Raw genomic sequence first — 27,999 nt, forward strand, 5'->3', positions numbered from 1 at the left:
TCATCGGGCCTTCCTTAAGAATTATGTGCCCAGGCTTTGAGAGAGACACTTAAGGATGATTTTCTCTATCTACAGTAGAGAGGATTTTTTGTGGAGGCCTATGTTACTCGCTACTTGCATTTGGCTCATTATTTAGCTCCTTTGATTCCTACTGAGCCTGACAGGATTCGGTGATTTTTTGGTGGGCTCATTGGTTCTCTTCAAATTCCTTGCCTTCAGCTTGAGGCCATGGGGCATTTCTTCCAGTCCATCATTGAGCATGCTTCTCTAGTCGAGGCTGCCAAAACTCGCATATTTGGAGGGGTTAGCGAGAAGAGGCAGCGACAGTTTGAGAGTTATGGTGGTTCCAGCTCGAAAGGCGCCGGTCAATCTTCTAGGCCGTATCAGTCCTATTCCAGCCTCCCTGTGCATCCAAATTTGCAGGCTTCCCCATCCAGGCTGAAAGCTTCTGAGAGCTTGTTCTCTCGACGAGCAAACAGATTTGTTCCTGCAGGGTCTTAAGCTTTAATATATTAGTCTCTGCCCTCTAAGGGTTATTTCGCATATGGAGAGCTCGGTCAGTATGATAGAGAGTGTCCTTGACCCAGGCAGGTTCATCAATTCTAGAGGACTCCGGCATCTTCAGATAGCCGAGGTGGTGCTTCTCAGAGAGGCAGAGCTCAGTTGGGTTGCGGTGGTTCATAGGTTTCTAGAGGTGGATCCCAGGCTGGTAGAGGTAGGTCCCAGAATTTGAGAAATGGATCACAGTCTGGATGTGGTGGGGCCCAGTGTTATTCGTTCCTTAATAGACCCGATGTAGATGCCTCAAATGCTGTCATTTCAGGTTCTATTTATGTCCGACATAGAGTAGCATCTGTGTTATTTGATCCTAGATCCACTTATTCATATGTGTCTGCATATCATGACGTTGATTGAGATTTACCTAGTGATAGCATAGCTGTACCTATTCATGTGTATACTCCGATCGGAGATTCTGTTGTGATTGAACGAGTTTATTGATCATGGTTGGTTACTTTTATGGTTTATCAAACTTGGGTAGATTTGATGATACTTGATATGGTGTATTTTGATATTATTTTGGGTATGACTTGGCTTTCTCCTTATCATGCGATCTTGGACTGTCATGCCAAAACAGTCAATTTAGCCATGCCAAGAATTCCTAGACTTGAGTAGAGAGGTACTCCTAGCCCTGCTCCGAACAAGATTATCTCTTTCCTTCAAGCGAAGAAATTACTCAACAAGGGGTGTTTTGCTTATTTCGCTCATGTGCGTGACAGTACTGTCGCATCTCTACCCCTTGAGCCAATTCCTATTGTGGGCGAGTTCATGGAGGTATTCCTGCCAGATCTGTCAAGTATGCCACCAGATCCTGATATTGACTTCTGTATTGATTTGGATTCGGGAACTCGCCCCATTTCTCTTTTGCCATATCGGATGGCCCCTGTCGAGTTAAGAGATCTTAAGGAGTAATTGCAGGATTTATTGAGGAATGAGTTCCTTAGACCGAGTGTCTCCCCTTGGGATACTCCTGTGTTGTTTGCGAAAAAGAAAGATGGATCTATGAGGATGTGCATTGATTATCACCAGTTAAACAAGGTTACTATTCAGAACAAGTGTCCTATGCCTCGCATTGATGATTTACTTGACCAGCTTCAAGGTGCTTCAGTGCTCTCGAAGGTTGCCTTGCTTTCAAGCCACCGCCAGCTGAAGATCAAGGTCGAGAATATACCGAAGACAGTTTTTCGGAAGAGATATGGACATTATGAGTTTTTGGTGATGTCAATTGGGCTTACCAATGCCCCGGCTGCATTCATGACTTTGATGAATGGCATCTTTAGGCCATTCCTTAACTCCTTTGTGATTGTATTTATTGATGATATCTTGGTGTATTTCAAGAGTAGAGAGGAGCATAAGAGCCATCTTCGTACTGTACTTGGGTTGTTGAAGAAGAATAGTTTGTTTGCTAAGTTTCAAAGTGCGAGTTTTGGTTGGAGTCTGTGGTATTCTTGGGCCACGTTGTGTCTAAGGACAGGATCATGGTTCCTCAGAAGATTAAGGCTATGAGAGATTGAGCGAGGCTTACTACTGTGATCGAGATCCATAGTTTCGTAAGTTTCGCTAGCTACTACCGCCGATTTGTGAGAAGTTTTGCTTCTATTGCTTTGTCTTTGACCAGATTGACTCAGAAAGATGTTCCCTTCCAGTGGTCTGATGATTATGAGGAGAGCTTTCAAAAGCTCAAGACTCTTTTAACTTTGGACCCAATTCTAGCATTACCCATAGAGGGTAAGAATTTCTTAGTTTATTTCTTAGTTTATTATGATCCATCCACTGTGGGTATGGGTGCTGTGTTGATGTGTGAGGGTAGACTTATAGCCTATGATTCCCGTCAGTTGAAGATCCATGAGAAGAATTACGCTACCGATGATTTGGAGTTGTTGGCCGTGGTCTTTGCTTTGAAGATTTGGAGGCATTATTTGTATGGTGTTAATTGTGAGGTTTTCACTGATCACCGTATCCTTCAGCACATGTTTACCTAGAGAGATCTTAATTCCAGGCAGCGCCGATGGATGGAGCTCCTAAAGAACTATGACATCTCTATTCTTTCTCATCCAGGGAAAGCCAATGTTGTTGCTGATGCCTTGGGTCGCAAGGCCACGAGAATGGGGAGTTTAGCCTTTTTGTTTTTTTTTTTTAGCGTCCGTTAGCCATGGAGGTTCAGACTCTAGCCAGCAATTTCGTTCGTCTTGATATTTCAGCCCCAAGTAGAGTTCTAGCTTGTGTAAAGAAAATATCATCCTTGCTAGATCAGATCCGGACTCATTAGTTTGAGGATGCTCAATTGGGCAAGATTAGAGATAGGGTTCTAAGGGATAAGACCAAGGAGGCCATGACTGATTCTGAGGGTACTTTGAGGATTAAAGGGCACGTGTATGTTCCTCGTGTTGTTGACTTGATTCATTTGATTTTGATTGAGGCCCACAGATCTCGATATTCCATTCATTCAAGAGCGACTAAGATTTATAGGGACTTAAAGGAGCATTACCGGTGGCGTCGTATGAAGAGGGATATACCCGATTTCGTGGCTAAGTGTAGTAATTGTCAGCAAGTTACGCATGAGCACCAGTGACCTGGTGGTGTACTTTAGAGGATACCTATTCCCGAGTAGAAGTGGGAGAGGATTAACATGGATTTCGTTATGGGTCTTCTGAAGACCCTGAGTAAGGTTGATCAGATTTGGGTGATAGTTGATCGGTTGACTAAGTCGGCTTGTTTCATTCCAGTTCAGATTTCCTATACCGCGGAGAAGTTAGCCAAGTTGTACATTCCAGATATTATGAGATTGCATGGGGTTCCTATTTCTATCATATCTGATTGGGGTACTATCTTCACTTCCTATTTCTGGAGCGCTTTTTATTATAAGATGGATACCCGAGTGGATCTTAGTACATCATTCCACCCCTAGATCGATGGCCAGTCCGAGCGGACCATTCAGGTGCTCGAGTATATGTTAAGAGCTTGCATTATAGACTTTGGTGGTCATTGAGATCAGTTCTTGGGGTTGTGAGAGTTTGCATATAACAACAGTTATCACTCGAGTATCAACATGGCCCCTTTTGAGGCTTTGTATGGTAGGAGATATAGATCTCCGGTTGGTTTTGAGGTTTGACCTCAAGGTACAGATCGATTGAGAGAGTCTCTTGAGAAGGCGAGGGTCATTCAGGTCAAGCTTTTGGAAGCTCAGAGTCGATAGAAGATGTATACGAATCGGAAGGTTAGAGATTTAGAGTTTGTCGTTGGTGATCAGTTTCTATTGAAGATTTCCCCCATGAAGGGTGTTATGAGGTGTGGGAAGAGGCAGGCTGAGTCCGAGGTATATTGGGCCATTTAAGATTCTTGACCGTGTAGGCGATGTGGCTTATGAGTTGGCCTAGCCGCCAGGCTTGGCGAGAGTTCATTCAGTTTTCCATGTGTCTATACTGAAGAAGTACCATGCCGATAGTACCTATACTGTTCGTTGGGACTCGATATTGCTTGATGAGAATTTGACTTATGAGGAGGAGCCTATTGCGATTTTGGATGGGCAGGTTTGAAAGTTGAGGTCTAAGGAGATTTCTTCTATGAAGCTGCAATGGAAGCATCATCCTATTGACGAGGCCACTTGGGAGACCGAGTCCGACATGCATAGCCGATATCCTCAGTTTTTTACCGATTCAAATACTTTTCCATTCCTTTCCCTTCGTTGCTTGAGGACCAGTAATGGTTTAATTGGTATCTGATGTAACGACCCGTTCGGTCGTTATAGTCTTTTCGGCACTTTTAACCCTTACTCGAGCTTTTTTACCTCCTTTTTTACCCAAAGGGACCATTGACACGCTTATCGGGGTCTTTGGATATGATTTGGGCGACTTCTTGGGAAATCTGGGCTTTAAGCGGAAAAGAGTTGACTCAAGATTAACTTTTGGGTAAAAAGACCTTTTTCGAGAATCCGTCGATTCCGAGAGGTCCATATAGTCATTTAGAAATTGTGTGCATATTTGGTTCAGTTCCCAATGCACTCGGGTGCATTTTGGGACTGGGGTTGGTAAGTAGATTTGAGGTATCGAGGGTTGACTCGGTCAACGAGACCCTCGATGGGAATTTCGAGGACACGAGGGCATTTGTAGTGTGTTTTTATGTATGTCTATATATATGGTATATGAGCAGGGATCACAAGAAACGCTCTAACGGGAAACCTGGTAGTCGCGGCCTCCGCTCGTGCTAAGGATCGAGTCTGCACACAAAAAAAGGTGCAGCAAGTGTAGCATGAGTACAATAAACAACGGGTACTCAGCATGCACGTTGACCGACCCTTTCCAAAATGGAGGCGAGGGTTGGTCTTCGACATTACAACCACATTTGTCCGCGATTAGTCCAAATACAAGACAATCACAATAACATCTAAACTCACGTAACAGGTAGATTCCCAAGATAAGGTAAAACAAAAACCAATAATCACAACAACAATAAAGAGAATGGATGAATGATATGCAAATGCAATGCAAGGCCTTTGTTTCCACTTCCCGATATACACATTTTTTAATATTAACGAATCGTGACCCATATGGGGTTCATGAGGCCTATATGTCACTGCTCTGGTAATTTCCTCGGATCACGGCCTCAATCACATCATATCTCAATAACCCGTCTCTTAGCCAACCAAACTCAAGTACCAATAGAACGTGCCAAAACATCATCACTCATCCGGAATAAGATCCCATCGGACTCACAATCATATCCTCAAATCGTATGTGTGGATACATGAAAAGCATGAATATGGCATGCATAAAGTCAAGAACAAGTCTAAAAGCATGAAATGCATTCTTATGTTCATAACAACATAAGGACTTCACCTTTTCACTTCTTTTTCATTTCAACGAGGATATATGTACGAGTGATATGCACACGAGTGATATGCACACGAACATACAAGACAGGGAATTAATAATAATAACAACAACAACAATAATAATAATAATAATAATAATAATAATAATAATAATAATAATAATAATAATAATGATGATGATGATGATGATGATGATGATGATGATGATGATGATGATGATGATGATGATAATCATAATAATAATAATAATAATAATAATAATAATAATAATAATAATAATAATAATAATAATATTACCACATATTAACGCTGCAGGATCGCGTCGCCGCATGATGCCATCTAGGTAACAATAGTTTTACTAGGTTACTAACCCTAGCGTTGGGGTTGTTCCTACTAGAACAAGTCCAACAAACGCCCTAAAACGCCATCCTCGGCTAAGCGGGCTAACAACAGGACCACCGCCTGGTTATGAACAGTCCACCTGGGTCAGTCTCTACCTAACCTTGAACATCATGTTTTGGCTTTGATCATGATGCATTAAAGCATTATTGCCATGATCTCAGTAGTCTAGTGTGACGTAATTCAACGGATTATTTAGCCTATAAGGCTAAACATGAACTGAACTAAAATAAAATTAACAAAAAGAAAATAAAAATTTATACCTTAAGAATGTAGGTTGTGCTCATCAGAGATGGAATTTATACAAACAAGCTTTTATTTATAAGAGGGAGTTTTTTTACAAGAGGGAGAGTGGGAGAGAGATTTTGCTTGGGGGTTCCAAGACTTGCTTCTCAACTGAGAAGAATGATCCTTTTATAACGGATAATGTGTACTAAACAACAAAACTAAAAAGTAAATGGCTGACAATAATTATGGCCAGATAAAAAGAAAAACGGAAAGTAAAAAGTAAAAGTGGCCGAAAGTGACCAAAGTGGAAAACATAATTATTACAATCCTAATAATTAAAGTTGCTTTATAAAAGCAGATTCCTTCTTTATTAAAGTAGCTGCCTAGTGGCGGGTCTCACTAATCACTTAATCACTTCATCGGTGACTTGCCCTTGTCTTTTGTAGAGCTAGAAGATTCTTCCGTGTGGCCAATGAATTGAGCCGCAAATTGTGAGAAGTCCTCTGTATTAGCTGGACTTTGAGATTCTCCTGCTAAGACTTGAGTATCATAGTCTTCTTCTTCTTCATCATCATTATCAGTGGTATGACCAACAGATGCCATTGATGTATCATAAATGGTTTCCATATTAAGGTGTTGCATTAAATTGGATTTAAATTCCTCCATGCATGTGGCTATAAGCTGTTCTGGGGGAATTACTCCTTTCTTCATCTGGATTTTTCGAGCAATATGCTCAAAAGGACTAGGAACTTCCTTTTGTCTGGAATTAATAGAGTCCTTATAATGTGCAATGGTGGTTTTAATCTGATTTATTAGATCTTGTCCTGGATAGTCCCATCTTTTGATTTTTGAATCAATTCTTTCCAGAATTTTGTATAAAAAATTCTGTTTAAGCAAGGCATATTTTGTGGGGCATAACCCACCTCGACTGACCACTTCATGATCCATGGAATGGAAAATTCAATGAAGAAATAGATATTAGAAATTTCTTCAGAGAAAGTAATATTATTTTCCAAATCTATAATTTTTTGAGAAACATCAACCCATTCAGTATATAAACTCTTGAAGGGTTCTGGTAAAGATTTGACCGTTGGACCATAATGGATCCACCATTGATAAAACCAATTTGGAATGCCCTTTTTATAAACATTGGCGCGGATTTTTATAAGCCATGAGTGTTTCCTATTAGGATTCTCATATAGAAAAGCTTTATTAAAGATTTCAACATAATCCCAATAATTGAATTTTACTGGGACTTTCTGTTCTGGGTGGATATAATCTCTATCCTTTAACGGACTTATTCCCCATTCATTTGGAGAGAATATCTTTTTTATAATAATTTTTGAAAAGTTTTAAACTTTTTTGGTATTAGCACGATAAAAATGTTGGAATTCAGCTGACCCTGTATATGAAAGGATCATTTCATAATTCATCCGATATTTATAAGTCGGAGTAACGTATGACGCTGTATCAAAATACCTTTGCATTATTTGCCAAGGTTCATCCTTCCATTGGAGATCATCATTCTCAAGGAGAATTATTAACTCTCGATGAGTATTTTCTTCATATGAATCAGTGTCCCCATTATCATCAATTACGAGAGCACTGGAATATGATGGAGGCATATTATCCCCTTTTTTCTGTGCTTCTACGAAAGCAAGATATTCAGCATAGGTGATTTGTTTCTGGGTATTACCAGAAGTTTCTGCAATATTATCGGCTATTAGCCTTTTGTTACCCATTTGGGCAAGAACAGTGCCTCTGCCCGTTCCTTTTTGTCCTCTTCCCCTTCCTCTATTAGAAGGAGGTGTCAATGTGGGTCTCATCCTGCAAATGAGAAAATGACAGTTATGAACTTAATTATTCTCTAGTGAGAAAATCAGGGAGACTATTATCCGATCCCTTTTTATAATGAATTTCAAAATCAAATGGTGCTAAAAGAGCTTGCCATCTGGCAAACATTTTTTTAGAAACATCATGTTTGCAATCTTTATTAAACATAAATTTAGTGGCTTGGCAGTCAGTTTTTATTAAAAACTTTTGATTATATAAATCACCTTGAAATTTAAGAACACATTTAACTATAGCAAGAATTTCTTTTGCTACAGTAGCATAGTTCTTCTGACTATTATTCCATTTGCCAGAATAAAACTGGACGAAATATTCTTGTTTATCAATTGGAGAAAGTTGTTTAAGTATTCCTCCATAGCCAATATTAGAGGCATCAGTTTCTATAATTTTTTGCCAGTTAGGATTGGCTAAAGTAAGACAAGGAAGATTATTAACTTTCCCCTTGATTTTTTGAACTGCTTGCGTGTGAGCATCGGTCCAAGGTTTTGGAATCTTTTTTAATCTATCATATAAAATAGATGTATCTTGAGCCAAACCTTTATAAAACGGCGAAATATAATTTAAACTTCCAAGAAATCTTTGAAGTTGAGTTTTATCAGTAATAATATGAGGAAATTTAGAAGCAAATTCAATACTTCTATTAGTAAGAATAATTTTTCCTTTTTCAATCTTATGTCCTAAAAATCTGACTTTTGTTTGGAAAAGAGACATTTTTTGCTTAGATATAACTAAACCATTTTGAATAATAATTTTTTTGAATATATCAAGATGTTTAAAATGCATTTCAATAGTATTTTAAAATACTAAAATATCATCAATATAAACAATGATAAAATTGCTATAAGCCATAAAAATATCATTCATAATTTTTTGAAATTCTGAAGGGGCATTCTTCAACCCAAAAGGCATAACATTCCATTCAAATTGTCCAATTGGAACATTAAAAGCAGTTTTATATTTATCTGTTTTGGCTATTTGGATTTGCCAATAACCTAATTTTAAATCAAATTTAGAAAATATGATTGCATTATGAAGGCGATCTAGTAAATCCTTTTTATTAGGAATTGGATATCGAATCCATTTTAAAACTTTATTAAGAGGTTTATAATTTATCACCAGTCTTGGAACTCCTCGTTCCGGTTCAGCATGTTTATTAACATAAAAAGTTGTGCATGACCATGGAGATTTCGAAGATCTTATAAGACCTTTGTGTAAAAGAGAAGAAATCTCATTTTTGCATAATTCCAAATATTCGGAATTCATTTGACATGGTCTTGCTTTAGTAGGAATATTATTTTCAGAAAAATATTCTTCATATGGAAGAGTGACAATATGTCTTTTCCTGTCTCAAAAAGCATTAGGATGGTCACTACAAATTTGTAGAGAAAATTGATTTTTTATAAAGTCAATTTTTTCCTGTAATTTAGGATTTTGTAAAATATCTTCAATTTGAAGAGTATAAATCTCTTGTTTAAGAAAATTAATTTGTTGATGTTTATTCATCAACCTATCTTTTATTTCATTTAAAATCCTTGAAAAAAGGTTCAGTTATAAACTAGAACTTAATTGGGTTTTCTTCATAGGTTCCTATAAAACCTTTATCATCCATCCATTGAATAGGAAATAATTTATGGATGAATGGAGTTTCCAAAATAACTTGATTTGAAATATCTTTTACCAATATAAAGCTTTCAGGAATACAAACTTTGTCTTGGCAAACATAAGCTTTGGGTAATTTATAAGTAATACCCATTTTTTGGCCACTAGCAGACCGTAAACTATGAGTAGTTTTTTGAAAATATTTTGAAGGAATTAATCCTTCTTGGATACAACTCAAATCTGCTCCGCTATCAACTAGAGTAGTAAACTCTTTTTTGAAATTATAATCAATTAGAAGCGTCACTTTTATAAAAAATTTAAAAGAAGTAACAGTGTCCAATTTTACCAGAAAACTGGAACTGGGATTCCCACTACTTTCTCCTTCCTCCGTAGCCACAGTTTCTACGGTGTTATCGTTTGGTAGGTCTTCTACAGTGTTATAAACTGGTGTTTTTATAACTTGTTTTCCTTGTCCCTCAAGTTGCGAGACCCTATGATCTAGAGTGGTCTGCTGTCTCCAAGGGTGTAAATTTCTTGCTTAAGGTTATGGACCTCTCTTTCTAAATCTTGGGTGGCTGCCGGTGTACTTATGATGTTCCGGCGTTCTTGGAGGAGCTTTTTGACTTCAGCCATAGTATAAGGTTTTGTAGGTTCTCTAATTTCTACAGCAGTTGGTTTTTCTTGGGGTTGCTGTTTTGAACCTATTTGGTCTATGATTTGGGCCCTAAGATTTGGATCCTTAATATTTTTAAGGAGGTCAACAAGGTTATTACCATCTAGAACATGAAGACTGTTTTCATTAAACTGGGAAACAAGTTTATAAAACTCATCATCTTCCTTGGTTTTGACACAAGGCTGCCCTATTTGACATGGTTGACATTCATCGTCTGAACTGGTTGAGATATAACTCTCTTTGTCTAACACCCTAATATTTTCATCTGAAGAAGGGTTGGAGGAACTATCATTCTCCTTACCAGGATCATCCTCTGGTTCTGGGTCTGAATTTAACAAAATCTTATATAAAGATTCTCTAAGGTCATCATCTATGTTAAAGGCTTTAATCTTTTCCTTAACCTTACAATTCTTATAAAAATGACCTACTCTGCCACACTTATAACAGGCTTTGGGGTTTTTGGATTTAATAAAATCCCTCCTTTCCTTGAAAGTCTTTTTGCGCCTAGCTTTTTTCTGCGAGCGCTTCTCCTTCCATTGTTGGAAGTCTCTATGTTTCTTCTTATGCCTATGAGGCTTTTTAGAATATTGTGAAACGTCCATACCAAACTGTCCACAAAATTCTCCTAATTGTTGTCTTTCATTAAGACCATGGCGCTTGATTTGCTGATTGAGCCTAATTTCATTACATAAGGCTAATCTTTCCTGCATACACGTACCAATTAGATTACTATAAGTATAAGAATCATAATTAATACTTCTTTCCCCTTTCCTAAGAGCTTTTCTAACTCTTTCTGCAAAAAGAGGAGGGAGTCCATCTATAAATTTGGACTTCCAGTGAGAGTCAATACTCTCAGGTAATTCCATGACCCTGCGAAGAAAAACATCTTTATACTATCTAAATGAGGTGAGTGTCTTACATCTAAGGTTTTGGAGCATGGTACGAATAGATTCACTATTATCAGACCATCTTCCTGAAAAATGTTTAACAATATTAATGACCAGTGTATAAACTGCATTAGCTACAGGTGCTTCATGACCAGGCTCTTGCTTAACAGCGGTTAAAATTGAATGACGATGTGTAGGGGTTAAATAATTATCCCACCAACCTTTTAATTGGCCAGTGAAACCAGCTATAATCATATCTGCAATAACCTTTTCAGTAGTTTTATGGACTTTGCAGATAGTGTTGTACATCAACACCCTATGAATAGTACAATAAATCTGACATTCAGTATAACCGTCAATATTCCATTCATATATTTCCTTTCCACTACAACTGTTGGAAATAACATGTTCATGCTCCTCTAATAAAATATCTTGAGGAGTTGGTCAAGGATAGCAGTACATCCTCTGGGTAGGCTTAACAGCATAATATTCATCAATTTTATTAATATCTGATGTTATGCGAGCCTTATAATCAATATCAGACAAATAATCATTATCCTCTGCTATTAAAGGACTGAGTTTTAAACCTTTAAATTTTTCATCTAAAAGTTTTTCTAAATCTGATAAAGGTTTCAATTTAAAACCATGAATTTCAGGAGGAGACTGTATACTTGGAGTAGCAACAACTTCCTTCTGCTTCTCCTTATCAGAAGTAGATACCTTATTAAGACACGCTAAAAGTTTATCAACTTTTTCATGAAGTGAAAATATTTGTTCACCCAAAATATTCGTATAAATATTGGAATAATTTTGTTGCCTTATCATATTATTAATATTTTTAGTTATGACGGGAAAATTATCGCTTTCAATCAATTTTGAAAAAGCTGCAAAGTGCAAAGTTTTATCATTTTTGCCTATTTGAAAAGATTGTTGTGGAGGAAATATAGTATGGACAATTTCTCCACTAGACAGTTTATAATCTCTTTCAAGAACAGAAATATAATTAGCAATATATTTTGCCATAAACCAAGGCACAGAAGATATAATCTTATTTGCTTTGGAAAGATGTTTATAAAATTCTTCTTGGAAAATCATTGTTTCCTCAGATTTAAAACTTTCAAAAAACCATTTTCTAAATGGTTCCCATTTAGGAGTATAGAGTATAAAACTCTTTGCTGATTTGTAATCTTCCGGGTGATCCACGACTAAAATGAATTTTTTGGACTTGATCCATTAAATACTTGGAAAATCCATGTCTGACTCAATTAATTCTGGGTCCTTAATACCAGTTACAATATTATCCTGGTTAATTTTTAAATTACTAATTCTATTAGAATCAGTATCTCTAATTTGAGAAGTAGATGCTCTTGATGGAAACTGCACAATATAATCAACAGGAGATATATAAGATCGACAAGAAGACATAGATCTAGGTAAACTAGAACGAACACTATTATGTTCATTATCTTCTAAAGCAGGTGTAGCTTCATGAAATCTCAATTTTATTGTCCCACCTGGGATTTGTTCAATTTCTAAAATTTCAGTAGAAACATTTTGAGGAGGTGTTGCTCTTTCAATGACCCACTCTTTAGGGAAATCTATTTCATCCCACTTGATAAGTCTTCGAGTCATAATTTTGTATTTACTAAAATTAGTTTCTATTAAAATAGTTTCATTTTTGAAATCCATGATTTTACACATAGGATTCATAGTATATAATGGTTTATAATATATTCTATAACAGATGCATATTACCTCTGTACCTGGCATATAGTCATAACCATGTAGTTTGATACTTAATATTAAAGCATCTAAAGAATTGTCATCTTGCAAAGATACCTGCAAGTTAGGATAAGCATTAAAATAAACTGGACCATAAGCTAAACTTGTTTGGACCGTCCCTATGAGGGATTTTTTCCAGTTTCGATTTCTTCCATCTCTTAAAGCTGCTATAAAGCTTTCTGGTAAACCTTGTAAAGTTAAAGGTTTGAATGCAACCTGTACTAACCTAATATGCATAAATCTATGGGTTACCCTATAAGGGGCTAAATCACTGTCAGATAATAGTCTAAATGTAGCATGATCATTATCAATAGTTATGGTTTCTTCAGTAGTTTTAACTACTTGTTTGAGACCTAATTTCTCAAAAGTATCCATCTGATATATTAATCTGGGTTCTATTTTAGGAATCGTCCATTTATTAAGGAGATCAAGTTCTTGAGGAGTATCATATTCCTCTTTCTTACTGTTTTTAACAGTTCTTTTTCGATTTATAAAATTCATGATATGAAATCGTTGAATTACATCACCTATAATGAAACATAAGTACCAGCATATGACCCCAATCACAGATCCAAAGGTTCGTATTATTCTATCAGTTAGTGCCCAAAGTATGAATTTCAGACTAACTTTACAATTAAAATTGCGCAAATACCCATAACATGAAGACGGGTATCCGATACTAAAGGAGAGATTTTCTATGGCTACGAAATTTGAAAAGCTGGAACAGGGTAACAAGTCAGTTCGTGAGTATAGTTTGGAGTTCACCCATTTGTCAAAGTATGCTTTATACATGATTCCGACTAAAATGCATAGGTTGGCCCGTTTTGTGAAAGGCTTGGTACAACGTATCAAGTCTGCATGTGCTGCTGTTGTTATGTCTTCTACTTGCACTTTCTCATCTCTGTTAGGTTTGATGAGCAACAAAAGAGTTGGAAAAATTAGGAGAGGGTGGAGTGAGACCAGAACAAGAAGGCCCGGTCAGTGGGTGATTTCAGTGGTAATAATTACAATGGAGGGCAAAAGAGAGGATATTTTGCACCTGCTCAGTCGGGCGCATATTTGAATGCCAGTGTGCCTTCTAGTAAGCAAGGTCAAAATAATAATAACCAAAGCAGGTTCTCCCAGGGTAGTAGTCGATCCGCTGTATGGGAAGATCGTATCTGCCATCACTGTGATATTAGGGGCCATATTAAGAGGGAGTGCAGAAAGTGGCTACACGAGATGGCTGCTATGTCTAACTAAAGGAATGATCCGCCTGCTTCTGCATCTGCTAAAAATCTGCCTGCTGGTAATGCTAACAATAATAATCAGAATGCTCGTAATAATGACAAAGGAAAGGAAATTTCCAACACTTCTGGTGGAGGGACAACTCGACTTTATGGGCTAACTCGTATGGAGGCAACTGACGCTTCTGGCGCTGTGGTTACAGGTATCCGTACCATCTGTTCTCATGATGATTATTCATTAATCGATCCGGGTTCAAATTTATCCTATGTGACCCCTTATTTTGCTCTTGACATGGGTATGAAACCCGAACCTTTGTTGGAACCCTTTGCTGTTGATACGCCTTCTGGTGTTCCTATTATTGCTTCTAGAGTGTATAGAAATTGTGTTACTCTGATGAAAGGTCGTGAGACCATGGCTGATTTGTATGAACTTGAGATGGTGGATTCTGATGTGATTATGGGGATGGACTGGTTGTCCGCATGTTATGCTAATGTGGATTGTCGCCATAATTTAGTTCGTTTCACCTTTCCCGATGAGCCTGTTATTATGTGGGAGGGTGAAATTGCTAAGCCAAGGTGTAGATTTATTTCCTATCCTAAGGCTCATAAGATGATTACGAAGGGGGGTATTTACCATTTGGTTGTTGTTAATGATACAAAAGCCGTAGTACCCGAATTCGCATTTGTTCCCATAGTTAGTGATTATCCCGAAGTGTTTCCTAACGATGTTCCTGGTATTCCTCCTGATAGAGTTATTGATTTTGGGATTGATGTTATTCCTGACACCCAAACTATTTCTATTCCACCTTATCGTATGGCTCCAGCGGAGCTAAAGGAATTAAAGGATCAGTTAAAGGACTTGTTGGATAAGGGTTTCACCCGACCAAGTTCCTCACCTTGGGGTGCTCCAGTATTGTTTGTTAGAAAGAAAGATAGTTCCCTTAGAATGTGTGTTGATTACCGTCAGCTTAATAAGGTGATCATTAAGAATAAGTATCCTTTGCCTAGGATAGATGATTTGTTTGACCAACTTCAGGGTGCTAAGTTCCTTTTAAAGATTAACCTGAGGGCTGGGTATCACCAATTGAAGATAAAGGAGAAAGATATCCCGAAAACCGCTTTCCTTACTCGTTACAGGCACTTTGAGTTTCTACTGGTATCCTTTGGGCTGAGTAATGCGCCTGCTGCATTCATGAATTTGATGAATCGTGTGTTTAAGCCTTATCCAGACCGCTTCATTATTGTGTTTATTGATGATATTTTGGTGTATTCTAAAAGTCGTGAGGATCATGCTAATCATTTAAGAATAACTTTGACAACACTTGAGGAGAATAAGCTTTATGTGAAATTCTCCAAGTGTGAATTCTGGCTTGAGTCTGTGGCTTTCTTGGGTCATGTGGTGACCGGTGATGGTATTAAAGTAGATCATCAGAAAATTTCAGCGGTTAAGGATTGGCCTAGACCAACTAGTGTGACTGATATTCGTAGTTTCTTGGGGTTGGCAAATTATTACAAAAGGTTTGTGGTAGGTTTTTCACCTATAGCCTCTCCATTGACTAAATTGACATAGAATACTACCAAGTTTCAGTGGTCCGAAGCTTGTGAAAAGAGTTTCCAAGAGCTTAAGACAAGGTTGACTTCGGCTCCTGTTTTGACCTTACCTTCTGGGTCTGGTGGATATGTGGTGTATTGTGATGTTTCTAAAATTGGTTTGGGTTGTGTATTGATGCAGAACGGTTAGGTGATTGCTTATGCTTCACGACAATTTAAAAGCATAAGAAGAATTATCCGACTCGTGACTTGGAGTTGGCTGCCATGGTGTTTACCTTGAAATTTTGGTGTCACTATTTGTATGGTGAGCATTGCGATGTTTTTACTGACCATAAAAGCTTGCAATACATCTTTTAAGAAGCAAGAGTTGAATCTCAGACAAAGGAGGTGGTTGGAGTTGTTAAAATATTATGACTTGAATATCCTGTATCATCCTAGTAAGGCTAATGTGGTTGCTGATACTTTGAGTAGAAAAGCTATGGGCACGTTGGTTATTTGCGCATTCATGACATGCCCATGGGGAAGGAAATTCGAAGACTTGCTAGTCTTGGGGTCAGACTTGATGAAACTGAAGATGGAAAGTTAGTGGGAATCACGCCATCACGGTCTGACATTGTGTAAAGGATTAAATCCAAGCAATATGATGATGAACTTTTGGCAAAGCTGAGAGATGGGGTGGAAAGGGGTGAGTACACTTCATTTACTATTGGGACTAGCGATAGTGTTCTGCAGTTGCAAGGATGATTGTGTGTTCCTGATGTTGATGGTCTTTGATAAGAATTAATGATTGAAGATCATAGTTCCAAGTATTCAGTTCATCCGAGATCCACCAAAATGTATAAGGACTTGAAGCAACACTATTGGTGGAGAAGCATGAAGATCGATATTTCTAACTTTGTCGCTAAGTGTTTGAATTGTCAACAGGTGAAGGCTGAACATCTAAGGCCTAGTGGTCTGGTTCATATCGAGATTCCGCAGTGGAAGTGGGAGGTGATCAATATGAATTTCGTTGTGGGTTTACCCCGCACAAAGGCCAAATTTGATTCGATTTGGGTGATCGTGGATAGACCCACAAAGTCTGCCCATTTTCTCCCTGTGAAGACGTCATATACCGCGGCGAAGTACGCCAAGTTATGTATAAGGGAGATAGTTAGATTGCATGGTGTTCCGACATCGATTATATCTGACAGAGCTACGCAATTTACTGCTTACTTTTGGAAATCCTTTCAGGAAGGTTTGGGTACTAGAGTGAATTTGAGTACCGCTTTACATCCTCAAACTGATGGACAAGCAGAGAGGACTATTCAGATTTTGGGGGATATGTTGCGTGCTTGTGCAATTGATTTTGGAGGAAGTTGGGATGAACACCTACCTCTGGTGGAATTCGCTTACAACAATAGTTATCAGGCAAGTATTCAGATGGCTCCTTATGAGGCTCTTTATGGAAGGCATTGCAGATCTACAATTGGGTGGTTTGAACCCACCAACATAGAATTATTGGGTCCTGATTCAGTTCCTGATGCGATTGAAAAGGTAAATCTTATTGTACAACGACTGAAGACCGCTCAGAGTAGACAAAAGTCTTATACAAACATGAGGCGTAGAGAATTGAAATTTGTTGTTGGTGATAAGGTTTTCTTGAAAGTGTCACCTATGAAGGGGGCAATGCATTTTGGTAGAAAGGGCAAGTTTAGTCCTCGCTATATTGGTCCTTATGAGATTACTAGAAGAGTTGGGAAGGTAGCTTATGAGTTGAGATTACCGGCTGAGATGTCCATAGTTCATCCAGTGTTTCACTTTTCAATGTTGAGGTTGTCTAAACCTAATCCGTCTCATGTGTTGAACTATGAAGAGACTGAGATTGATAAATCTTTGGCTTATGAAGAAGAACCGGTTCAGATTTTAGGTCGCCAAGTTAGAAGGTTGAGAACAAAGGATGTTGTGTCGGTTAAAGTGTTGTGGCGAAACCATAATACTGAGAAAGCTACTTGGGAAGCGGAAGAGGACATGAAGAAGAGATATCCTCACTTGTTCCCTATTTCAGGCATGAGTTAATTTTTGAGCTATTCGTTCGCAAAGAGATTGCATGATTAAAATTCGTGGTGGTTAGTGACCTTCCTATAATACAATTCTCATTCGAGGACAAATGATCGTAAAGGGGATAATGTAACACCCCATAAACTTGAACTAGGTGTGAATGTGTAAAAATCTAGTATTAAGATGATATTTTATCTATATGAATCCATTCGAGATGAATTCGGGTGGAATGCAGTTGTTTTGAAGTCAAACCAACTAGTGAAGTTCTTAGGGGCTCTTAATCTCACCTAAGTTTCGGTAGGTATGTCTTCTGGGCGATTTTTGTGAAAATGTGTCGAGAATTTGAAACACCTCCTTGATGAAATTGTAGATCTTTGAAATAGCTTTCCAACGGTAGGTCGCCCAGCCTAAGAAAAGTTACGTACAAAAAGTTATGCCTATTTTACTAAAGACTGTCTTTGCTGAAATTTTGGTCCACGTTACGGTGAGGCGTTACGGATCGTATCACGTTTTACGGACCGTAACACCACACCGTAACGTAAATTTTTTTCACCAAACATTTTGGAAATTTTGGTCACGTTACGGTGAGGCGTTACAATCCGTAACACGCGTTACGGGACCGTAACACCCTACCGTAACGTCAATTTTTTCACCTGAAAATTATAAATAGTTCAGTTATTTTATTCACTCCTCCATTTTCTAAAAAACCCTAAGAACGAAAACCATTCCTCCAAGTCTTCAACTCAAAGGTCAGAACATCTTTATCATTATTAATCCATCCTAGCATCAAACCCATGATTCTTAGCATAATTCTTGTAACAAAAACCTAGGGTTTGCAAAGTAATCCTTCTCAAAGTGACTCAAGCTAGGGTTTTGGGTGTTCTTCACTAAGAAAGTGAATTGTTAAGATACGTAAAGCATAATTAAGGTATGTATCTCTTTTAAAAGTTGGTTTGGATGTATGTCTCCTTTTGAAACTAATCTTGGAAGTATAAATTTCATTCAAGGGCTCTTTATTGAATTAAAAGGTGAAATTTTCATGATTTGAAACTCTATTTCCTACTTTGATTGTGGTTAATGTGCCTGAAGGGACAAGCCCACATTAAAACTAGTTTATATCATGCTTTACGTACGTATATGAGTTTATAAATGTTTTTCCTCTATAAGAGATGATCAATAATGATGGCTAAGGGTTGATAATGATATTTTCATGTTGAATTATGACATTGAAATCTTGGTTAAAGAATTGTAAATGTTTTCAAGACATTCTTTGAAATGATTTATCTTTACGCTATGGCATAATGAACCTTAATAACCATTGATGATGTGACTACCTTAAAACGAATAAAGAATTGGCTTCTATGCTATGAAAGTGGTTATTGTGTTGGCCTAGCTACTCGGGAGGAAGGGTATTCACTCTGGATCCTAGTGTGGTAATGCCTAGCTATTCGGGAGGAAGAGTGACCACTGCCGCGTTCGCCACCCGGGGTGCGGTTTATGCCTAGCCATTCGGGAGGAAGGATAGCCATCGAGAATTAGATATTCCGGTGTGGTGCGCTGTGTTTAGGGAACCTCTAAGGTCATCCCTTCGATGTTATTGATTCTTGTGCCTGTATTGGCAAGTGTGCTATCCTTAACCTTTTATGGAACTGTTGTTGATAATCATGATCAATTTAAAAAGCATATTTGAAAGTTGTAACTTGACAAAAAGCTTTATAATCAGTTTTGATAATTTTTATTGAGATACACAAGCTGAATAACTGATTTCACGTTGTTTCATACTATCCTAAGAACTGATTTTTTTTTAAGTATTATTGTACTTTATTTTCATATTACTTGTTGTCCCCTAGACACTCACTGAGTACGAACTACTCAGGCATACCATTGTTGTTTTTGATGGTATGTTAGGTAACAGAGGAGAGGAGGTTCTTGATACTCAAAACGCTTAGGAAGGACTTGTTGTTGCTGCTGACTTGGTGAGCCCACATGTTCATTCGTGGGACACCCCTTATCATATTTATTTACTATTCTAGTTTTATTGGGCTGCGTCCCGATGTGTCAGACAATTGCTCTTTTATCTTAGAAGCTCCATAGTACACATTCTTGTGGGTAGTTGTTGAGTTTTGTTTAACTCTTGGGCGTTCGTCACGTTTTGATTAAGTTTTATAATAATGACTTCCGCTGATTTAATTCATATATCATGATTTGATTGTATTTATTTTATAAATTGTTAGAGGTGAACATTGAACTTGGCGGGTTCAAGTGTTGTTATTGCATCTTTTAGGTTCTTCCGATGTTGTTCTTGACGTCGGATGCCGGTCACGTCTAGGGAGGGTTTTGGGACGTGATAAAATAACCTAAGAATTTATGATCCAAATCATCAAGTGCTTGATGCCCTTATGGGTCGTAACATTGAAATCATTCTTGACGTTCCCAATAACAAACTTCAAGCATTAACAAATCCTAGTGAAGCTGCTAATTGGGTCCATGCCAACATTATTAACTATTTCCCAAGTGTTAAAATCAAATACATAGTTGGTGGTGATGAAGTTTCTCCCGGATTTAATCAGACTGCACAATTTGCCCCTTTTCTCCTTCCTGCCATGCAAAATGTGCAAATGGCACTAGCATCGTCTGAACTACAAAATCAAATCAAGATCTTGATGGTCTTGTACTCGGGGGTTCTAGCAAACACCTATCCTCCACAAAATGCGGTTTTTTGCGAAGACCTGATGGGTTTCATCAACCCAATAGTACAATTTTTGGTACAAAATAATTCCCCTTTATTAGCAAATGTTTGTCCCTATTTTTCATACCGTGGTGACTCGGACCATGTAACACTCTCTTTTGCACTATTTACGCAACAATATCCTGACCTGACAGGTTATAGCAACCTTTTTGATGCCATGTTGGATACAATTTATTATGCACTTGAGAAAGCTGGTGGGGTAATTTGGAGGTGGTTGTTGCTGAGAGAGGATGGCCATCTGCCGATGGATTTGGGGCAACAATGGAAAACGCTGGGACTTATTATGCAAATTTGAATGATCATGTGAAGGGAGGAAGGGGAACTCCATACAAGCCTGAAAAAGATACACAAACTTATTTATTTGCCATGTTTGATGAAAATTTGAAGGAAGGGGATGAGATAGATAAGTATTTTGGAGTGTTTTATCCTAATAAAGTGAAGAAGTATAATATTAACTTCGATTAATTTAGGTAGTTCTTCTTTATGTATTAGTGGGATATAAGGACAAGGTCTCAATTCAAGACTGGCTTCGAGTGAAAATCTATTGTTCTTGCTAATTATATGCGGCTGTAGCTTATATGGAATTCCAAAATTTTCTCTCTTTGTTGTAACCCGATAATTAAGTTTGATTCTGAGAGAGTTAAACTTAAAGCTTTATAATCTTCAGCTAGTTTTGTTCAATAAAGATCCTAAAAATGGTTATTTGTGCGCTTCCCCCATATATGGACTCAGAAGTCAGAACACTGAAGCTTCTTCCCATTTTTCCTTTTAACTTTGTAGCTCGAAACAAATACGTGTACTCTATTCATCCAAAAATGGCATACGTCATTTGAAATGTTAGAGTCGAACGTTCTCATTTTTCTACATTAATTTTTAACATGAATTCGATATTAAATTTGTCTAAATAAAATTTATATTATATACTGGATTTATACTCATTTTTTCTAAATATTAAGCATGTGTAAAGTTTATAAAGATTTGATTAAAGAAAAATTGTATCGTTCTTCAAACAACCCTATATAGATATAGAGAATATATTGAACAGCATGCGATTCTTGTAAACTTAACTTGTATGAAGGTTATGAAAAACTTACCTCAAAAGAATGAGAAGATCTATTGATTGGAATTTACCCAATGATTTTCTTTAATGAGCCCACTTTGTTAACCTTTCGAACACGAGAGTGCAAAATACACAAAACAAACTCCACAAAAGAGCTTAATTGTCTGTTAGTTCATAGTTTTGTAAAAAAAAAAATCATATAGCTGATAGTGGCGGAGCCAGAATTTCCGCCGATGAGGTTCAAAATATAAAAAGGTAAACATACGAAGAAGCCTAAGGGGGTTCAACATCTACTATATATACATAAAAAATAATTTTAACCTTGTAAAACAACGTTTTTTTCCGCCGAGGGAGTTCGGATGAACACCCTCGGCTCCATGTGGCTCCGCCACTGATCGCTGTAAGTTCAGATATTTTTGCCTCTTCAGCCATTGTTGTTCAAAGTTCATGCACATATGATTGAAACTCAAGTAAAAGAGGTTGAATCAGGCAAGAAAGACTGAAATTCAGGTATGGCTAAATTTCAAGTAAAAATGACTGAAGTAGAAACAAAGATTGAACTTCATTAATATGTATGACTAAAGTTCAAGCTGTTGGGGTATATACCATTAACCATGTGTTTAGAAATGGTATATTTTAACAATTGTCATGGTTAAACATCTAAGTGGGAGATTATTGAGATATTGTATACGATAAAAACCGGATGAATGTTAAACCGGTAAGACCTGAGATCGAAGGAAGAAAGGGAAGAACATTATTTGGTCTGGTTTCTCCATAGCCGAGTTGATCGTGGTCGTTGGTTCGTTTGATCATGGCCATCAGTCCGTTTGATTGTGGCCGTTGGTCCGGGAGATCTGTTGCGCGATTGCCACGTGTCGGTACCGTCCTGCCATGTTCAACTGCCAATCGTACGGGTGTCAGACCGTACGGCCAACCTAAGACAACCTAATCCATTTCAGAGTTTTTTTTTATTTTTTAGGGGCCTCATGTTGTATGAAACCCATGGGGCAATACTATAAATAGGGGTCATTGCCCGACTGTTAGGGGGTTGGCTTCCTCATATCAAGAACATTTTGTACTAGAAAGTATATACAAATCTCTCTCTCAATATCAGATTTTGGTCCGGATTCATTGTGTTCATCTCTTAGATTTGTTCAATTAAGCAATACTCATATATTAATAGATACATCGATCTATAGCGAATCTCTGATCATTATTACTCTCTTCATATCATATCCATACATACCTTTTTCCACCAAATAGATTAAGTCTTAACCACATATCTTATACCTACTCACAAATTTACTTGATTATCCAAATTTGGGGTAAACAGTTTGGCGCCCACCGTGGGGCTAGGATAATAGTGGTCTTCAATCTTGATCTCTATCTTACCCATCAAAATCAAAAACATCTTCTGTTCGTCTCCGAAAAAATGGACCAAATGGCTAACAGTGGGCAATCTGGTCACGTCAACAACAACGAGATCGTGGCCGAAAATGAAGGCAGCGGGCCACGAGGATTACCAAACCCCGCTGACCCTAACCCCGTTAATTAGAGGGAGGGCCTCAACCGACAAAACACCGTGGACCAGGAGAATGCCGCCCAGCCGGCCACTGACCCTTTAAATACTCATAATTCAATTACTTTGTCCCGGACACAGGGCCGGAAAGAGCCGGATACCCCGAATGGTAATATTGACTTACGTTTAATTTTTGAAATGTTGCAGGAACAGAGAGCGGCAATTGCCGAACAGGGAATCGCAATAGCCCAGTTGCAAAACGGAAGAGATAAAACGACCCCGGAGAAGGCGAAGGGTGTTGCTGAACCCGGAAGAGATGAGGCACGGATGGTTGAAAGCAATGGGTCCGGAGCTGGTTCATCCACCGAGGTTCTGAGAATGCTCAAAACGTTGGCGAAGCGGGTAGACTCGACTGAAAAAAGGGTGGAAACATACAACTCTCGAGTGGATCAAATCCCGGAGGCTCCGCCTATTTTGAAAGGGCCGAATTCAAAGAGGTACATCTAAAGGCCCTTTCCTCCGAGTACGGCTCCGAAATTGATCCCGAAGAGGTTCAAAATTCCGGATATCCAAAAATATGACGGCACAACAGACCCTCACGAATACGTGACCTCATACGCTTGCGCTATAAAAGGCAACGATATGGAGGAAGATGAAATCGAATCCGTGTTGCTAAAAAAGTTCGGGGAAACTCTGTCAAAAGGAGCATTGACTTGGTACGACCATCTGCCCGAGCATTCAATCACTTCTTTCGAAATGCTCGCTGATGCGTTCGTAAAAGCGCACGTCAGAGCCAAAAAGGTGCAGGCTCGGAAGGCGGATATTTTCCGTATATCCCAAAGAGACGATAAGTTACTGCGTTAATTTGTCAACCGGTTCCAAAGGGAACGAATGGAGCTCCCCCCGGTTCCAGAGGAATGGGCTGCACAAGCTTTCACAAAGAGGCTCAATGTTCGGAGCTCGACAGCTTCGTTCAAATTAAAGGAAAGCTTGCTGGAATATAAGGCGGTGACATGGGCAGATGTCCATAACCGATACGAGTCGAAGATTCGGGTGGAGGATGACCAACTCGAGCTTCCCCCGGGGCCAGTAAACATGAATAAAAATTTTGAGAGACCAAGGAAAAATTACGAACCGGAGGCGAGGTCATCGAGGGAAAGGTATCGGCCATATTCCCATTTGGAGAAACCAAGCTTCAGGTCGGAGAAATCCAGGGTTGGCCCGAGCCATTTCTCCGATCGGGGTGATAAACGGGTCGAGCGCCCGTCGAACAGTCGAGGTCTCTCATTCAGGAGTGATGCCGGAAGCTCTGCCGGCAACAAAGATTCGCCGAGGATATCGGAGTACAACTTCAATGTCAACACCTCAGACCTCGTATCGGCCATTGGTCGTATTCCGGATGTAAGATGGCCGAGACCTCTATGGTCGGATTCGGGCCAGCGGGACCCGAACATGATGTGTGAATATCATGGAACCCATGGACACAGAACTGAGGATTGTCGCCAGTTAAGAGAGGAGGTAGCCCGGTTACTGAAGAATGGCCATCTCCGAGAATTGCTGAGTGAAAGAGCCAAAAGTCACTACAAGGAAAGGGAGACCCAAAAAAGGGTCGAGCCAGTGGAACCCCAACAGATAATCAACATGATAATTGGGGGCACCGATACCCCCACAAGGGCCGGTGATGAAACGAACCAAGGTCTCTGCTGTGCGTGAAAAGCGCGGTCGGGATTACATACCCGAGGGTTCCATCTCTTTCAGCAACGAGGACGTAGAAGGAATCATTCAACCGCACAATGATGCATTGGTAATCTCTATTCTTATCTTTAAAACTCAAATTAAACGTATTTTGATTGACCCAGGTAGCTCGTCCAACATCATCCGGTGGAGAGTGGTCGAACAGCTAAGGCTACTCAATCAGATTGTACCGGTAGCCCGGGTACTCAGTGGGTTCAACATGGCCAGCGAAACCACAAAGGGGGAGATCTCATTGCCGGTAAACATCGATGGCACTATCCAGCAAACGGTGTTCTATGTAATCGAATGAGATATGAAGTATAATGCATTACTGGGTAGACTCTGGATACATAGCATGAGGGTCGTGCCGTCGATATTGCATCAGCTGCTAAAATTCCTGACTCCGGAGGGTGTAAAAACCATCCAATGTGAACAACCCGCTGCAAGGGAGATGTTTGCGGTCGAGGAAGCGACACCTCAGCCCAAAAAATTGGATCAAAAAGAAGAAGATTCAACTTGGGAAAAGGGCACCAAATAGCAATCAAAGCAGTTGGGGTCAAATTCGGGGTATGAAGAAGATGATTTTGGTGTACCCAGATCATTCGTCATGCCAGATGACTAGGATGCAACCAAGTCAACAGTAGAGGAGCTGCAGCAGATCATCTTGTTCGAGTATTTACCGGACAGAAAGGTATACCTGGGCACGGGGTTAACCTCGGAGCTCAAGAACAAGTTAATTGAATTTCTTCGAGCTAATGTCGATTGCTTTGCATGGTCCCACATAGATATGACAGGTATATCACCGGAAGTAACAACTCACAAACTCAGTTTGGATAGGAGGTTTCCCCCGGTAAAGCAGAAGAGAAGGCCCATGGCAGAAGCAAAACACGCCTTTGTAAAAGACGAGGTAACAAAGCTTTTGAACATAGGCTCTATCCGGGAGGTAAAGTACCCGGACTGGCTAGCTAACGTAGTAGTGGTGCCGAAGAAAGGTAATAAATTTTGAATGTGTGTTGATTACAAGGATCTAAACAAAGCGTGCCCGAAGGATTCATTTCCATTGGCTCACATCAATAGAATGATCGATACGACGGCCGGGCATGAGATGTTAAGTTTTCTCGATGCCTACTCCGGGTATAACCAAATTCGGATGCACCCGGAGGATCAAGAGAAAACATCCTTTATTACCCGATATGGGACTTATTGTTATAATGTCATGCCTTTTGGACTAAAAAATGCCGGTGCAACTTACCAACGCCTAGTTAATGCGATGTTCGAAGAACAAATAGGGAAAACAATAGAAGTTTATATTGACGACATGGTGGTCAAGTCCCTGGAAATAGAGGACCATTTAAAACATTTGCAGGAAACCTTCGATGTACTCCGCAAGTATAACATGAAGCTCAACCCGAAAAAATGTGCCTTCGGTGTCCGGTCTGGAAAATTCTTGGGTTTCATGGTGTCAAACCGGGGGATTGAAATCAATCCGGACAAGATCAAGGCTGTTACACCTCGAAAAAAAATTTGTTGGTACGCAAGTGAATGAACTAGTGAGGAGTACGAGTATACGATATTTCCATGAGTATGAAATGACATGGATGACCCTAAGTAAGATTCCAAAGGCGATTGCAATAAGAGATAGGTTATGCTCCATGATGACTAACTATAGATTCTAAAAATGTGAAAAGTTGCAGATTTGCACTTTGGCTAGTTGAACGTAAAATGAAATACGGACCGTAATGTAGTATACGGCCCGTAAACTGCTATGTCGTATTTTAACTTCCAAAACTTCAACTTTCTGTCAAATGTCCAAATGGTTAAATACGACTTGGAATACGGACCGTAAATTGAAATACGGCCCATAAACTGGGTTTACGACCACTGTGCACTTTCGACGACTGTTCATTTCATATCAGATTTTGGGTTATTAAAAAGGGGACCAAGTTTATTATTTCATTTCATTTCACTTCTACATGACACCCCTTCTCTCTAAAACATCTCTCTACATAAATTCCATAAGAATTCAAGGATATTTGATGATCAACAACATAAACTAAGTGAATCACGTATAAGAAAACCCATTAACGATCATACAAGTCAAGAAATCTCATTAGAGATAAACTAGGGTTTTGCTCAAGTGGAGTATTATCAACCAAGGCTTGTTCCTACGACATCTAAGGTAAGATTCATGATATTTCTATGTTGTTTAAGGTACTTAAGAGTTGAAATACTTGGATTGTAGAAAGGTATGGCAAAATGGGTCATGAATGTGGAATATTGCCACTTTGAGAAATAGTTTGAATTGAGTTATGAGTCTTGATGTATTGTGATGTAAACGTGTTATAAATGATGTTGAGAACATGAGATGAGCAATGTATGTGAATGGACATATTCATGTGATATGACCGTGGGTATGGATGATTGAAAGTAAGTCTAGAGATAATGGGTAGTGTGAATGAATAATGACTATTGTTATGGTATTGTGAATGTATTATTGACATTTGGGAGTTGATATACGCTATGGAGGAATGTCGTATAAATAGAGGAGATGCTGCCCGATTTTCTCTAGCTTTAGTCATATATGCTAGCTATCGATTCTAATAATAGTATGACTTTAATGAAGGTAGAAATGCTAGCATTGGAGGAGAACGCGCAAGTGTAAAATAGTTGAACGGAAAAGGTATGTAAGGCTAACCCTTCTTTCATAAGGCATGGTTCTTTGGCCAAATATCTAAATCTTCTATGAGACTATGATATCCTTCAAATGATTTGATCTTCCGAGCTAGTAAGCTCACGATTCGTGATATGCCACGATTGTACTAAATCCCTCATATGACGAGTAAGCCTATAGAGATAAATGTGTTGAATGATGATAATAGTAATAATGATGTTGATGACGATTATGATAATGATGTAAATAGTAAAGATGCTTATGAGCTATTATGTATATGTGTCTATGTATGACTATTATGGAACCCCGAGCTTATGAGGCCGGGTAAGATATGTAAATAAGTATGTATATGATTACGTAACGCGCGCACACCTCTGCAGATGGTACGGATAACCCTGACGCCTTGGTAGGGCCAGGTAGATGTAACCCTGAAGCCTTGGTAGGGCCAGGTATGAGTAACCTTGAGCCTTGGTTGGCCAAGTATGTATGAAACACCAATCCTGCATGATCGGGTATGCTATGTAAATGCTATGTATATGATATGATTATGTATATGATATGAATACGAATATGATACGATATGAATGTGGATAAGGGTATGTATATGAATACGAGTACAAATATGGAACGGATATGATTTGGAT

The 27,999-nt window shown here is 38.8% G+C and overlaps 1 pseudogene; it reads left to right on the forward strand.

Annotated features, from left to right (window-relative positions):
* Nucleotides 1–20,836, forward strand: part of LOC132643938 (glucan endo-1,3-beta-glucosidase, acidic-like) — a 73,299-nt pseudogene extending 52,463 nt beyond the window's left edge.
* The last annotated feature ends 7,163 nt before the right edge of the window (nt 20,837–27,999 follow it).

Source organism: Lycium barbarum, chromosome 6, assembly GCF_019175385.1.
Source record: "Lycium barbarum isolate Lr01 chromosome 6, ASM1917538v2, whole genome shotgun sequence".
In the NCBI taxonomy this organism is placed as follows: Eukaryota; Viridiplantae; Streptophyta; class Magnoliopsida; order Solanales; family Solanaceae; genus Lycium; species Lycium barbarum.